At 35.1% G+C, this 14,778-nt stretch overlaps 5 non-coding genes and 1 pseudogene across 5 annotated transcripts; all 6 read right to left on the reverse strand.

The window, feature by feature from the left end:
• Nucleotides 1-4,396: 4,396 nt before the first annotated feature.
• On the reverse strand, nucleotides 4,397-4,468 carry LOC116131025. Its single transcript, XR_004128188.1, has one exon. It is a non-coding gene; the product is annotated as a small nucleolar RNA Z267 (small nucleolar RNA).
• A 386-nt stretch (nucleotides 4,469-4,854) lies between these two features.
• Nucleotides 4,855-4,930, reverse strand: LOC116131021. The gene has a single exon (XR_004128185.1). It is a non-coding gene; the product is annotated as a small nucleolar RNA snoR122 (small nucleolar RNA).
• A 169-nt stretch (nucleotides 4,931-5,099) lies between these two features.
• LOC116131020 lies at nucleotides 5,100-5,184 on the reverse strand. The gene has a single exon (XR_004128184.1). It is a non-coding gene; the product is annotated as a small nucleolar RNA R44/J54/Z268 family (small nucleolar RNA).
• Nucleotides 5,185-5,367: 183 nt separating this feature from the next.
• On the reverse strand, nucleotides 5,368-5,455 carry LOC116131019. The gene has a single exon (XR_004128183.1). It is a non-coding gene; the product is annotated as a small nucleolar RNA R44/J54/Z268 family (small nucleolar RNA).
• Nucleotides 5,456-5,811: 356 nt separating this feature from the next.
• On the reverse strand, nucleotides 5,812-5,876 carry LOC116131026. Its single transcript, XR_004128189.1, has one exon. It is a non-coding gene; the product is annotated as a small nucleolar RNA Z267 (small nucleolar RNA).
• A 2,031-nt stretch (nucleotides 5,877-7,907) lies between these two features.
• On the reverse strand, nucleotides 7,908-12,731 carry LOC116130979 (annotated as a pseudogene).
• Between the last annotated feature and the right edge of the window lie 2,047 nt (nucleotides 12,732-14,778).

Genomic DNA, 14,778 nt, shown 5'->3' on the forward strand with positions numbered 1-14,778 from the left:
AAGATAAAAAAAGTGACGTTTTCAAATAAATAAACCAAAAGTAAGAAGTACGTTGTTTTAAAAAAAAAAAAAAAAAGTAATTGATCAGAAAATTTATCAATAGCGGTGATATGACAGGTCATGTATTGAAGACATGGAGATAAGGTTATTTAATGTGGAACACCTTTTAGACTATATTAAAGGTTAAAATAGAAACAGAGAAGTCATATTTTGTTTTTTAATTGAAAGTGAAAACAATCTGGTTTGCATGAGAAAATGATTTCTCGTAAAATTTTCAATGAACTCCAAGCAAGTATGTAAGGTCTATTTACTTGGCTGACATAATTTCAAAGCTTTATTCTATTTCTTCAATTGTTGTATGTCTGGAAGTTTATAGAAACAAATGAGATTTTGATCGAGAATTTAACTGGATTTTGAAGAAGAAGAAGGTGAGATCTGCCTCTACTTCGAGGTTGAAGATCTATTGATTCTATTTCTTCAGTTTTGTATGCCTGGAAGTTTATAGAGACAAATGAGATTTTGATTGGGATTTTAATTGGGTTTTGATGATGAAGAAGAAGAAAGTGAGATCTAGCTCTACTTGACATTGAAGAAGGTGACATAATTTCAAGCTTTATTCTATTTCATGCTTTATTTTATTTCTTCAGTTGTTGGCTTTGTTGGGGATTTAGGATTTGTGCTCGATCTTCTTTAGAGCGAAGAATGAAGATTGAAGATGCAGAATTGGAAATTGAAGGATGCACGAAGAAGTGCGAAAAACTGAAAAAAATAAATAAATCAATTTTTAGCATTTTAGGGTTTGAAAACTGGGATTTTGCCTTCATCCGGTTCTGCCCTGAAATCAGTTGGACTGGTGGTCAGCTACAATGACCTCGGTCCAACCGCGGGTCGTATTGGGTGAATGCATATTCCCAATTTTTATACTAGCCCAACTCGACTCGGTGACCGAGTCCTGGTCAAACCGATCAAGTCAGGTTGGGTTTTAAAAAATTGTATGAAACATCTTTATATAAATCTAACCCCACTCCTATTCTAACCAAATCCTCCAAAGTAATTTCAAAATCCTCAAGAAATAGTGAACACATCAAAAACAGAATTTAATTTTATCTATCTTCAAATAATCATGACTCAACTTGAGACTAGCGTAAACACCTCTTAGTGTACAATTAACATGACATAAATCCTCCAATTTTGACTTTTTTTAGTTTTTCACACACAAGTTCCCATATTTTAATATCTTTCTTTCCTCTCAAGTACCTCCTGGTGGTTACAAGTGCTAAAGGCAAACCATCACATTCACAAGCAATTTGAGTAGCCAAAGTATTCAAGGTGATAGAGCCATCATCTATACGTACTTGCCATTTGAGTAAAGCCACTCCTTCGTGTTCCTCTAAAACATTTAGAAGAATTAATGATTAATACTTCCTATCAATGTATACGTTTTTGTTACGGGTTGTCAAAAGCATTTTGCAACCTTTGCTCAATGGAACGCCTATTTTTCCTTGAAATTGAATTCTTCCCATATATCATCCAGGATTATAAGGTTATTATTAGACTTTGAAAATCTTGAAGACAATCTCTTAGCTCTTCCCTATTCAGTTTCCTCCTTAAGTTCCAAGTTTAGGAAGTCAGCCAATTGACCTTGAATATCTTAGAACTTTGGAGTTTGGGATACAGCAACCATCACAACCTCCTTAAAGATGCTCTCTTTTGTGACCTTTTTACTCACTACTTTTGCTAACGTTGTTTTACCCACACCACCCATCCTACACAATATAACCATATGGGTGTATTCATCTTTAAGTTTCTCTATAATCTTATCAAAAGTTACCTTCATAAACAGGGAAAATTCAAAATCTTTAAATGCTAAAGGTTCACCTGATAGAGGTGCAAGATTGCCCACTCTACCAAATTGGCCTCTAACTACAATTGCCTTCAACAAAATGCTTGTCTTTGTTGCTTTCCTACCCAATTGATATCGAAAACCCTAGTTAGGACAACACCCATTAAGACAATTCTTATTAACTTCTATTTTTCCTTTCAACGTCTCAAGTTCTAATCAAACAGCCAATCTTGAATAGTTGCCTTAATTTTTTCATCATTTCTTTCTGCAGCTTCGATTTGTTCCTCCACATCACGTTGGTTCAATTTCGTGTTTCGTTATGCTTTTGTAAGATCTTCAACAATTTTGTTGAAATGAAATAAGTAACAAGCTTAGTTTATGGTCGACTCCACTAAGTATATCATTTTCAAATTTCAAATGACATTATCAATGGTAACAATAGCTGGAGTGTAAAATTGCCTTTGCCGTTTTTTATCCCAAAATAAATCTTACTTTGTAAGAGACAAATCTTCTGAAAAGTTATAATATGCTACTACTTTCTACTTTTACTTTAAATTTCTCTCCTCTCCCTTTAATTTCATTCTTTTCTTATCCCTAATTTTCATTACTTCTACTCGCGAGCTCCATTAAAGAAATTATAGTTTGTATTTTACCTGTATTAGTGCACTCCAATTTATCACAAAAAAAGAAAATACAATTTGTATTTTATCTGTATTAATGATGAAAGAGAGCCTCTGATTTAATGGAGCTTGCGAGAAGGAGAAACAATAATTTCCTTCTTTTCTTAACCCTAACTTTCATTATTCTCCTCTTGCGAGCTCCATTAAGAAAATACAGTTTGTATTTACCTGTATTAATGCACTCAAATTCATCACTAAACAGAAAATACAGTTTGTTATTTACCTATAGTGATGAAACAACCTCTAATTGAATGGAGCTACCGTTTCAAAATATCTACTACCTATAAAACAAGATACTTGGGATAAAAAAACAACAAAGACAATAATATTTAAAAATGTATTTGATTAGTTTAAATAAATTAATAAATATATAATTACGTAAATGTGTATATAAATTACTAAATTATCCTCTTTTTTAAATATTAATATAATATTATTTTTTAAATAATTTTCTTTAATCCTTTACTTTCAATTAGCAAAAAAACCAAAAATGTTTTAAACTTAGCAAAAACACCCATACCCACCCCAAGCCATTACGACAACCAACACCACCATCGACAATTGCCAAAACGCCACAGATTTGACCATGATGCCGACAAACCATAGATTCAGCCATCACCATTTCACGACAAAAAATGTAACCATGAAACAACCACAGTTCTCGCCATAAAATGACCAAGTCTTGGTCATGAAACGAACAAATCTAGCCGTTTCGACCATGGATTTGTGATCCATGGCGACTGTACACAATTATGACAACTTTTACATCCTCCGACACAATCCATAGTTGTTGGCAATGATAGCTAATTTTGGATTCAATAACATTTATGTAAATAATGACAATAACAAAAGCAATTCGTTCAAAAAATTTTAAAGATGAAAACAAAAAGGTCCTCATTATGAATAAATGTTTATAATGTTACAAATATGAGACTAATTTAAACCAAATACTCAACATTTAAGGGCAAAATAGGAAACAAAGTTGATTACCTTTAGTAAGTTTTAATAACAACCCCTTAAGTATTAATATTTCTAACAACTACCCCCAAATGCCACTATGTCATAAAGTTTTTGAGAATAATTTTTTACAATGTATCTAATTATCCCAATTATCTAATATTAACCTCATCCAAACATGGAAGAATATCTAATATAAAATAATTAGCCAAAGTTATGAATTGTAAATCAATCTTGTCAAAAATAATTCAGATAACATCTATTTATTTTTTTGAACAATTTTAATACACTATGGTAGATATATTCCTAGTTCATGGAATATCTTCAATAAGCTATTTTTTTATTTAAAAAATAAAATACATCATAATATGCTACTACTAATCTTACATTTTTTCTTTGTAACATTGAATAACATAATTGTGATTAGTGAACAGGTAAACCTGTAACACAAAATACAAACAAAAATCAACACATGTTAAATAAGCCGCTCTTCAATATGAAGAAAATAAGTAGTATTTTAAAGGTTTAATGAAATGATAATTTAGTTTTTTTACATTTTTTTTTTTTTTTTAATTTCATAGAACTCTATCATTCATATCAACCACTATAAATTTTAAATAGACAAATAAATTAGCTACTACAGGCCTTCATATACCATCTACAACTATTTTTTACACCCGGTGTTCATGGAGCCCTACTCCAGGTAAAGCTACAACATAAACACCATTCAAATCTCCGTTCTTGTGTAACAATCATCAGGCCTTTCTACCATTAAAACATAAGATTATGAAAATTTTGATCCATTTCATAACAAAACCATAAAACCAACAGGTCCAATAACCCCAAAACACAACAATGTATAACCCATGATTCTAAATATGAATGGTTTTCCAGAGAAATTGACAGAACAAGAGATAAAGAGCCTCAGATTTAAGTTTCTGTTCATGGCATAAGCTCATAGTATATTTAACACCATCATAGGCAAAACATCCAAGTGCTAACAAAATGACACATATGTTCAACAAATAAAATCTGTCAGGTCAAAAATAAAACAAAGTCGAGATTAGTTTCCCAATAGAGAAGCATTCAACTTCGGCAAGTAAAAAAATATCACAATTTACACCTAATTCTAATACTATTTATCAAAGAGCATGCTTTCCCCAACAAAAAATGAATTACACATTCAAGAAATAACTTCAAGTTTCTCATGAAGTAAACAATCATGTTATACTACAGCAAATGCTTCTATAAATATTAAACTGAATCACAAAATAGAAAGAATCTTTTTTAAAAAAAACATCACAAAGGGGCATTAAAAAATGATGCAGCAAAATTGCCAGCTTAAGTTTAAACAAAAAGCAAGTTTCCATGATATGCCTCAGAGGTAGTGACAATCAATTATCATCATAATTCTATCTGATAATACATGCATTTGGATGCATCATTGGCAAATCAGGATGTTTCGGAACACAAAAATGAAAAATATGTACTATTTTAACATTGCTAACCCACTTCCATATTAGAAGTGTGCACTGAAATAACCAAAACTATCATGACTCGATGAAATTTTAGCTTGATTGCAACTATGATTACCCATAAACTCCTAAGAAAGTAATATTTGTGCATCGGAGAGATTCCCATAGACAAATCATCATATTCCATTGGATTTCTGATGTCCCTGTCTGTTTTATCGTCACTTGCACAATATTGCCATAAAAATAGACAAAGACTAATAGTAGATCATGCAAAAGCAAAATTAAAAATCAAAAGTTGGCCTAGAAGAAATCATAGTAACAAATCACAATTGCTAGGCAAGGAGTAATTTAATTTAAGCAACAAAATGAATCATCCAACTCTAAATAGTAGTACAGTAAGGTGAAATTTTTGTATGCATCAGAGAGATTCCCATTAGACTAAGTCACCATTTCCACAAGGGAGTACTGATGTCCCTGTCTGGTTTATCATCACTTGCATATTGCCTATTCCATCAAAGCAACAATAATTCAACCAAGCTAAGAAAAAAATTACAACATACTTGAACTATATATTGAATGAACAATGGCACTACCAGTGTGGCCAAACAGTAAAATATCCAAACATAAAAAAACGATTTAAAAATTAAATTTTAAAAGAATAACAGACTGCCTTGCCCTGATGCTATGCATGATGGCTGAGAAATTCATGAAAGCCACCAAACAAGAGTCTTGAAACAAACAAACGGAAAAAACACAACCGGGGTCGGTGAAATTACTGGATTACATGAGAGACATCATTGAAGAACAGGAAATGTGATTTAAACAAAAAACGCCAAAAAGAAAAGAATAGCCTTACTGCCTCAGATTAAATTCGTTTCATAGATGAACTCTCAAAGTATATTTAACGCCATCATAGGCACAGGCATATCAGCCTCATTAACAAAAAAAAGAGAAAGCACAAATAACATCAAAGTATAATGTACAAGTTAACAAAGCAACACAAACAATGAACCAAAAATTAAAACTTTGGGGAAAAAACAGAAATTTTACCACAACAGAGAACTAAACAACTCCAAGCTGAGGGCCTAGGGCATTTAAGATGGGTGCTACACCCTAATACTGTATATTTAGCGTGGTGAGAAGGCTCTGGAAGATTGTAGAAAACATGGGTTTTACAGAGTTAGAGAGGCTGAAGTTAGGGTTTAGCGAATAGAATTATTATATAGTGGGAGAGGAGACATTAGGGCACAACATAACCAAGGTTTTAGGTGGTTCTAGTTCGTGATATTTACATTTAAGCCCTCCACGATTTGTAATATTGAAAAGGGTTATTATTTGACTCCCTTGAGGTTTCATTAAACAATGAAATCCTCCTAAGTTTCTGAAATGACAAAAAATGCCTTTAACATTAGTGAGTTGTTACACCCAAAGGGGCCGTTTAGATCAGGGGTAAATAAGATAACAGGGATAATCTTCGTTTATTTTGTAAGATTCTTGTGTTTGGTTTACAAGTAATTAAATATTACGAGAAACTTTTATTGTAAATAGTGGTTATTATTGGTAATATGGAGAGTAATCTTATTACCTTGCTAGGGGGTGTTATTAAAACATTACCAGGGTAATATGATTTTTTTACCCATTTTGCCCTTAATTAAAATCATTTTGGACACAATTATCCTCAAATGTCTATCAAATAACAATTACTCAACCCCCCTACATTTGAGAAATTAGCTAAAAGACCACAGCTACGAAAAATTTTAAAAGTTAACAAAATACCCCCAACCACCCAAGACCACTGCCGACCACCCGCGTCAGTCGCCATAATGGTGCACGACTAGTGGGATTTGGTCAGTCGTGCGCCGGAAACGACCAAATCTGGCATTTCTATGGCTGTTTCACGACCAAAGATGTGGCCGTGAAATGGCATGACCAAAGATCTAGCATTTTCACAGCCAGATCTGTGGTCGTTTCACGACCACATCTTTGGCTGTGAAATGGCTATAGATTTGATCATTTTTCGACCATGGATTTGTGATCCATGGACTTTTCCGACTTTGTCGACGCACGACTGACCATATACGGCTAGTCGTGTGCCATGTCGTCGACTACTGGTGGTGGCCGGCGGTGGTGAGTAGCTACTGGCAATGGCTTGGGTTGGGTGGGAGTGATTTTGCTATAAATGAAAGTTTTATATGGCTGGGGTGTTTTAGCAAAATTTCAAATATAGGGGGTTAAAAAATGATTCAAAAAATACTATTATATTAATATTTAAAAAGGAGGGCAATTTAGTAATCTATATAATATATCCACCCATTTATCCTCCCAACCTAACATATTATTTACCAATTTATTCAAACCAACTAAACACATTTTCTAAACATTCCCAATAATCTTTAAGGTGATTTTTCTTTCCGTTAATATAATATACTTGATGTGAACTCCTTCGATTTGCGAAGAAACCCGCCGATCAAGAACATAAAGACCTAGGAACAAACAAAATTCGAAGAACCGCTACCCAAAACGAATCTATTGTCAGAACCTTAGTATAAATAATATGAAACGCAACAATCTTGATTTAGATTGATAAGTTTCGTGGAAGAACGCCACAAGAATTGGTGATTCTTGATGAGTTCTAGAGATCAAGATGGAATCTTGAAAAAAAAAATCGAAATATTTAATTATTCCCCCGAAAAAGTGTGCAGCCAAAACAGCCTACAACTATATATAACTAACTAATTAGCCCAAAATAAGGCTAACAACCCATTAATAAGTTTTAACCCTAATAACTAACCCAGACCCAACTAATAAAAATAATAAAAAAAACTTGGGCTTTAGTAAATAAATAACTCCAGCCCATTACACCAAAAATAAGTCTTAAAATAGCTCACATAAAATAACAATTATTAAGTCCCATGAACAAAGGCTTAGACGCCAACTTGGACCTAATTAGGGCTAGCAAGAATCGATCTTTAATTCCTCAAACTTGGACTGGGCTTCAATCTTGTTAAAAATCTTTTTGGATCCCTTTAAGGCATACTCGACTTCATGCATTGATTCCTTGGCTTCAAGTTCTTCAATTACGCTTGACAAGGCACATTGCATCTTTTTAGCTCGACTCCTCGTAATTGGGCCCACCGGAATGTGAAGAGGATCTAGTGTCAGCTTTACAACAACATGCAGCTCAATCATGTCCTCATCATACCCTCTCTCTTGAAATGGATTTGTCCTCGAATCTGCATCATCAAAAAGAGTTAAGTCAGAAACATTAAAGGTAGCACTTACGTTATACTCATCCGAAAGATCCACTTTGTATGCATTATCTTCGATTCGTTCGAGCACTTGGAATGGACCATCGCCTCTAGGGTGCAACTTAGATTTCCGCTAAGATGGAAATCTCTCTTTCCGCAAATGTACCCACACCCAATCTCTTGGTTGGAATACTACTTTCTTTCGCCCCTTGTTAGCTTGCCTTGCGTACTGTTCGGTTCGCTTCTCAATATTTTTCTTTATTTTTTATGAAGTTGTTGAACAAACTCCGCTTTTTCTCCTGCCATCGAAACTAGAAGGCTCATCAACAAGTAAAGGCAACAAATCCAAAAGGGTTAAAGGGTTTAAACCATAAAACAATTTCAAATGGTGAATAACCTATAACGGAATGCACAACACTATTATATGCAAACTCTACATGTGGCAAACAATTCTCCCAAGATTTCAAATTCTTTTCTAAAATAGCACACAACAATGTAGATAATGTTCTATTTACTACCCCAGTCTGGCCATCCGTTTGTAGGTGACAAGTAGTTGAAAAAAAAAGTTTAGTACCTAACTTACCCCACAACACCTTCCAGAATTAGCTTAAGAACTTTGCATCTCTATCCGACATGATACTCCTCGGAACTTCATGTAAGTGCACTATTTCCCTGAAAAATAAATTGGCGATGTTAGTTGCATCATCAGTTTTATGACACGGAATGAAAGGTGCCATTTTTGAAAACCTATCTACAACTACAAAAACCGAATCCTCGCCTCTTTTTGTCCTAGGTAACCCTAATACGAAATCCATGGAAATATCTACCCATGGCTCACTAGGAATCGGTAAAGGACTGTACAAGTCATGGGGTGAGACTCTAGACTTGGCCTTCTTACATGGGATACACCTGTCACAAATACGCTTAACATCCCTCTTCATATGCGGTCAAAAGAAATGCTCATGCAAGACATCCAAAGTCTTTTTAATGCCAAAATGTCCCATAAGACCATCACCATGGGCCTCACGAACTAAGAACTCCCTCAAAGAACTATTAAACACACACAATGTATTTTCTCTAAATAAGAACCCATCATGCCTATAGAACTTATCAATAGCAGTTTTCTCAGAAGCAGCATAAATAGTAGCAAAATCATTATCGGTAGCATATAAATCCCTAATGTGCTCAAAACCTAATAATTTTGCTTCCAAGGTTAAGATTAAAGCATACTTGAGAGACAATGCATCAGCAACTACATTTTACTTACCTTGCTTGTAGTTGATGACATACGAAAACGTCTATATGAATTCGACCTATTTAGCATGTCTACGATTTAACTTACTTTGCCCTTTTAAATGTTTCAAGGACTTGTGATCAGTATGGATGACAAACTCTTTGAGCCATAAGTAATGTTGCCAAGTTTCCAATGCCCTCACCAATGCGTAAAGTTCCTTTATCATATGTAGGGTAATTCAAGGCTGCTTCATTCAATTGTTCACTAAAATACGCTATGGGTCTCCTTTCCTACATAAGAACAGCTCCAATGCCTATATCTGATCCATCACACTCAATTTCAAAAGCTTTAGTAAAATTAGGTAAAGTAAGCAAAGGCGTAGACCTCAACCTATCCTTAATCATTCTAAATGCACGCCCTTGCTCTTCACCCCACTTAAACCCTATGGACTTCTTAATGACTTCCGTCAATGGTGTAGCTAGTGTACTAAAATCTCTCACAAATCGTCTGTAAAAACTAGCTAAACCATAAAAACTCCTAACCTCGGTGATGGAGGTCGGTGTCGGCCACTCCCGAATAGTCTTTACCTTTTCCTCATCCACCTCAACACCTCTAGATGACACGACAAACCTAAGGAATACAACTCGGTATGTGCAAAAGGAACACTTCTTGAGATTAGCGTAAAAATTTGCTCATCTCAAAACACTTAACACATAACGCAAGTGTCCTAGATGCTCATCTCGACTCATATTGTACACTAAGATATCATCAAAGTAGACAACTACAAATTTTCCAATGAATGTTCGCAAAACATGATTCATGAGTCTCATAAACGTACTAGGTGCGTTAGTTAAACCAAAAGGCATAACTAACCATTCATATAAACGATGTTTTGTTTTAAAAGTAGTTTTCCACTCATCTCCTTCTTTCATGCGAATTTGATGACATCCGCTCCTAAGATCAATTTTAGAGAACAAACAAGATCCATGCATCTCATCCAACATATTATCTAACCTAGGAATTAGATAGTGATACTTTACACTGATTTTATTGACCGCTCGACAATCAATGCACATCCTCCATGTCCCGTCCTTTTTGGGCACAAGTATGACTAGAATTACTCACAGGCTCATGCTCTCTCGTACATATCCCTTCTTCACCAAGTCTTTAACTTGCTTCTGAAGCTTCTTCGTCTCCTCGTGATTGCTTCTATAGGCTGGTCGATTAAGGATTGATACGCCAGGAATGAAGTCGATTTGATGCTCGATTCCTCGAGTGGGTGGTAATCCATCTGGTATCTTCTCTGGGAATACGTCATCAAATTCCTGCAAAAGAAAAACAACCACACTAAGCAAAGAAAGGTTAGCATCAGAATCTAATAAAAATGACTCCTTGTAAACAAACATCAACAAGTGTTGTTCAATCACAAGAGTAGCCCTCACATCGCTCTCTCTTGCGTAGAAACTCATCTTTTTCTTCTCTCTGTTTGCAATCTCACTTTTGCACTCTTGGACACTCACCCCTCTCTCTTTTCCCGATCTCTCTTTCTCTGTCTCACCTCTCTTTTTCTCTCTATTATTTTCACTCATTAATTTTTTTTCACTCTCATTTTTTGCCTTACTCTTTTTCTCACTTTCGCTCAATTTCTTTCTGAATTGATCCCCGTACACTTGTTTTGGGGTTAAAGGTACAAGTGTAGTTTGGGTGTTGTTCATGACAAATGAATACATATTCTTAAATCCGTCGTGAATTACACGCCTATCATACTGCCACGACCTTTCTAATAATATGTGTCCGACATGCATCGGAGCCACATCACACATAACTTCATCCTTGTACTTCCCTATGGGGAACGACACTAACACCTGTTTGGTAACTCTAATCTCACCACAATCATTTAACCACTGTAGCTTATAAGGCCTAGGGTGTTTGAGTGTAGGTAAGCTAAGCTTATCAACAAGTTTCATGCTAGCAACATTAGTACAACTACCACCGTCTATAATTAAGGTACACACTTTATCCTTCACATGGCAGCGAGTATGGAAAATATTCGCTCGTTGTTCCTCATTCTCCTTGCTAATTTGCACACTCAAAGTTCTCCTAGACACTAATATCTCTCCCTCAATAGGAAACTCTAACTCTACATCACTAGCATTCTCTAATGGTGGCATAGAATCATCATCCGACTTCTCTTTCGTCTCATACTCTCCATCCTCCCTCAATACCATGACTCTTTTATTTGGACACTGAGAGCTACGTGACCTTTACCCAAACATTTAAAGCACTTTATCTCGTTGTTTCTCTTGGGTGGTTCGGGTTTACTAAACTTTGAATCATGGTTGGACTCCTCTTTCTTAGGCTTGGGACTTTCGGTTTTGGGCTTGTAGGAGGTCCCTTCATCTCGCTTAGACCTATTCGACTTAAAAGTATTATTATATGATCCTAAGTCTCGTCAGCCCTTACGCTGCAACTATCGCTCAACTTTCATGGCCATATGGACCCTGTCCTCTAACTCAACATAGTGTTGCAACTCTACCACATTCGCTATCTCTCGATTTAACCCATTCAAGAACCTAGCCATAGTGGCTTCTCTATCCTCCTTTATATTCGCCCTAATCATAGCCATCTCCATCTCCTTATGATAATCTTCTATGCTCTTATTCCCTTGCCTAAGCCCTTGTAACCTCTGGAACAAATCTCTATAGTAATGGCTCGGAATGAATCGTTACCTCATCACACTCTTCAAATCTTCTCATGAATTAATAGGTCTACCCATGTTTCTACGCCTATTCCTAACTAATTGGTCCCACCATACGCTAGTGTAATCGGTAAACTCCACGGCCACTAATTTCATTTTCTTCTCTTCCGAGTAACTATGGATATCAAAGACTTGTTCTACCTTTCTCTCCCACTCCAAATAAGCCTCCGGATCGTTCCTACCTTGAAATAGTGGAATCTTCATCTTAATACTACCCAAGTTTCTATCTTCCCAAACCGAGTTCCTACCCCCTCTAAAGTATTTCCCACCGTTCTTTCTAATCTACCCATCCGCACTTATTATGGTCATCTCATCGTCACTACGCTCATTCTCACTATCGGTTACTATCCTATCTTGACTCGTGTGGATGGTGCTTTCTTCTTATTTTTCTTTTCCTCTTCTTCCATTCTTTCTATCATACTCTCAAAACTACTCATAACATTCATCATACGTTCTAATTGTTGCTGCATAGCTTTCATTGTGAAAGCTTCGGATTTCTCCAATTCTTTTTCAATGTCCTTTTCAAGATTTCCCATGAGAAAACCTCACAAACACTCCTTCACGTGTTTACACTCAATTATTCAAGCCACTCACACTCACGTGTAGAACGCTCTTTTGAATCTCATGATCTAATTTTTTTTTTTTTTTTTTTTTACAACAAAAGGCAAGAATTATGAAATTTTCATACATGACGCCCAAAATCACCTACCAAGAATGCAAAGGGCATATCCGAATCAATTACGAAGATAATAAAACACCTGGAATTTAAAGGAGTGTTCACGGCAATGATAAAAAAAAATCAACACCAAGAATATGAAACGAACAAAACTTCAAATCAAGATCGATCTTTGGAAGGACAATCGTAAAAGATTAGATTGTAACAAATCAGACCAAGATTCAAGATTAACAAGATTTGGCCGCGACTTTTCTTTCTTTTATATAGAAATCAAGATTTGAACGTGAACAATAGATTCAGATCTGATATATGTTGCAATTTTTTTTTTTTAACTTGGCCGACTTTTGTTAAATCAAATCTGATTTGTATTGAATTTAATTTGCAATCAAGAAAAGATGCTAACAAGATTCAATCAATTACAAATCAAGACCCAAACGAAATAACATGGATTCAACAAAAGATCAGATTACAAACACGGGATTAAATTCAAAGAACCCTAATGACTTGAACTAAACTGAATTGAAACCCTAATTTGGTGCACGAATTGATCAAGATAGCCCCCAAGATGTTCAAATAACTAAGAAATTACACAAATTCAATAGTAGGATGATCGATTTATTCAAGATATTCAGCAAGACCCAACCAAGACAAATTGAATATGACGAAACAAGAATAAAGACTCGAAAATAAAAAAATAACAAAGAATCTGATTTGAACCTTGCTCTGATACCAACTGATGCGAACGCCTTTGATTTGCGAAGAAACCCGCTGATCAAGAATGTAAAAATCTAGAAACAATTAGAATTCGAAGAACCGCAATCTGAAACGAATCTATCGTTAGAACCTTGGTATAGATAATCTGAAACGCCACAATCTTGATTTAGATTGATAAGTTTCGTGGAAGAACGCTACAAGAATTGGTGATTCTTGATGAGTTCTAGAGATCAAGATGCAATCTTTAAAAAAAAAAAAAAAACGAAATATTTAATTATTCCCTCGAAAAAGTGTGTGGCCAAAACAGCCTACAACTATATATAACTAACTAATTAGCCCAAAATAAGGCTAACATCCCATTAATAGGTCTTAACCCTAATAACTAACCCAAACCCAACTAATAAAAATAATAAAAGAATTGGGTTTTAGTAAATAAATAGCTCCAGCCCATTACACCAAAAATAAGTTTTAAAATAACTTAAAATAGCCCACATAAAATAACAATTATTAAGCCCCATGAACAAAGGCTTGGACGCCAACTTGGACCCAATTAGGGCTAGCAAGAATCGGTCTTTAATTCCTCAAACTTGGACTTGGGTTCAATCTTGTTAACAATCTTTTTGGATCCCTCTAGGGCATACTCGATTTCATGCATTGCTTCCTTGGCTTTAAGTTGTTCAATTACGTTTGATAAGGCACGTTACATCTTTTTAGCTTGACTCCTTGTAATCCGGCCCACCGGAATGTGAAGATGATCTTGTGCCAGCTTTACGACAACAGATGGTCTTGTCCTCATCAATACCCTTATAATAAAACATTATATGATCCAAACGGTCCCAAAGAATTAAAAACAAAAAACAAAAAATGATGGCTAGGGTTGGTCAATTTCCCACTCTCTTTCAGGATGGATTCTTACTTTTGAGATGTGGATTGTCCTTTACTCTAAAAGAGTGCATTTGGTTTGGAGAATGCTTTATTATTGAAAAAGTAAGATTATATCGGCTTTATGAAGAACTTGTGGGGTAAAAGATGACTATTTGATTCACGACGCTTTTAATAGATTGAATAAAGTTGCTACTAAGGCTACTTATTGTAGCTTGATACTTGGTTTTAACAACTGCAACAAGGTAGATATTGCCGCTAGACTTCTTATTAAAATGCAGGAAACGGGTTACAAACCAACTTGAGGATTT

This window comes from Pistacia vera, unplaced genomic scaffold (assembly GCF_008641045.1).
Source record: "Pistacia vera cultivar Batoury unplaced genomic scaffold, PisVer_v2 Contig227, whole genome shotgun sequence".
In the NCBI taxonomy this organism is placed as follows: domain Eukaryota; kingdom Viridiplantae; phylum Streptophyta; class Magnoliopsida; order Sapindales; family Anacardiaceae; genus Pistacia; species Pistacia vera.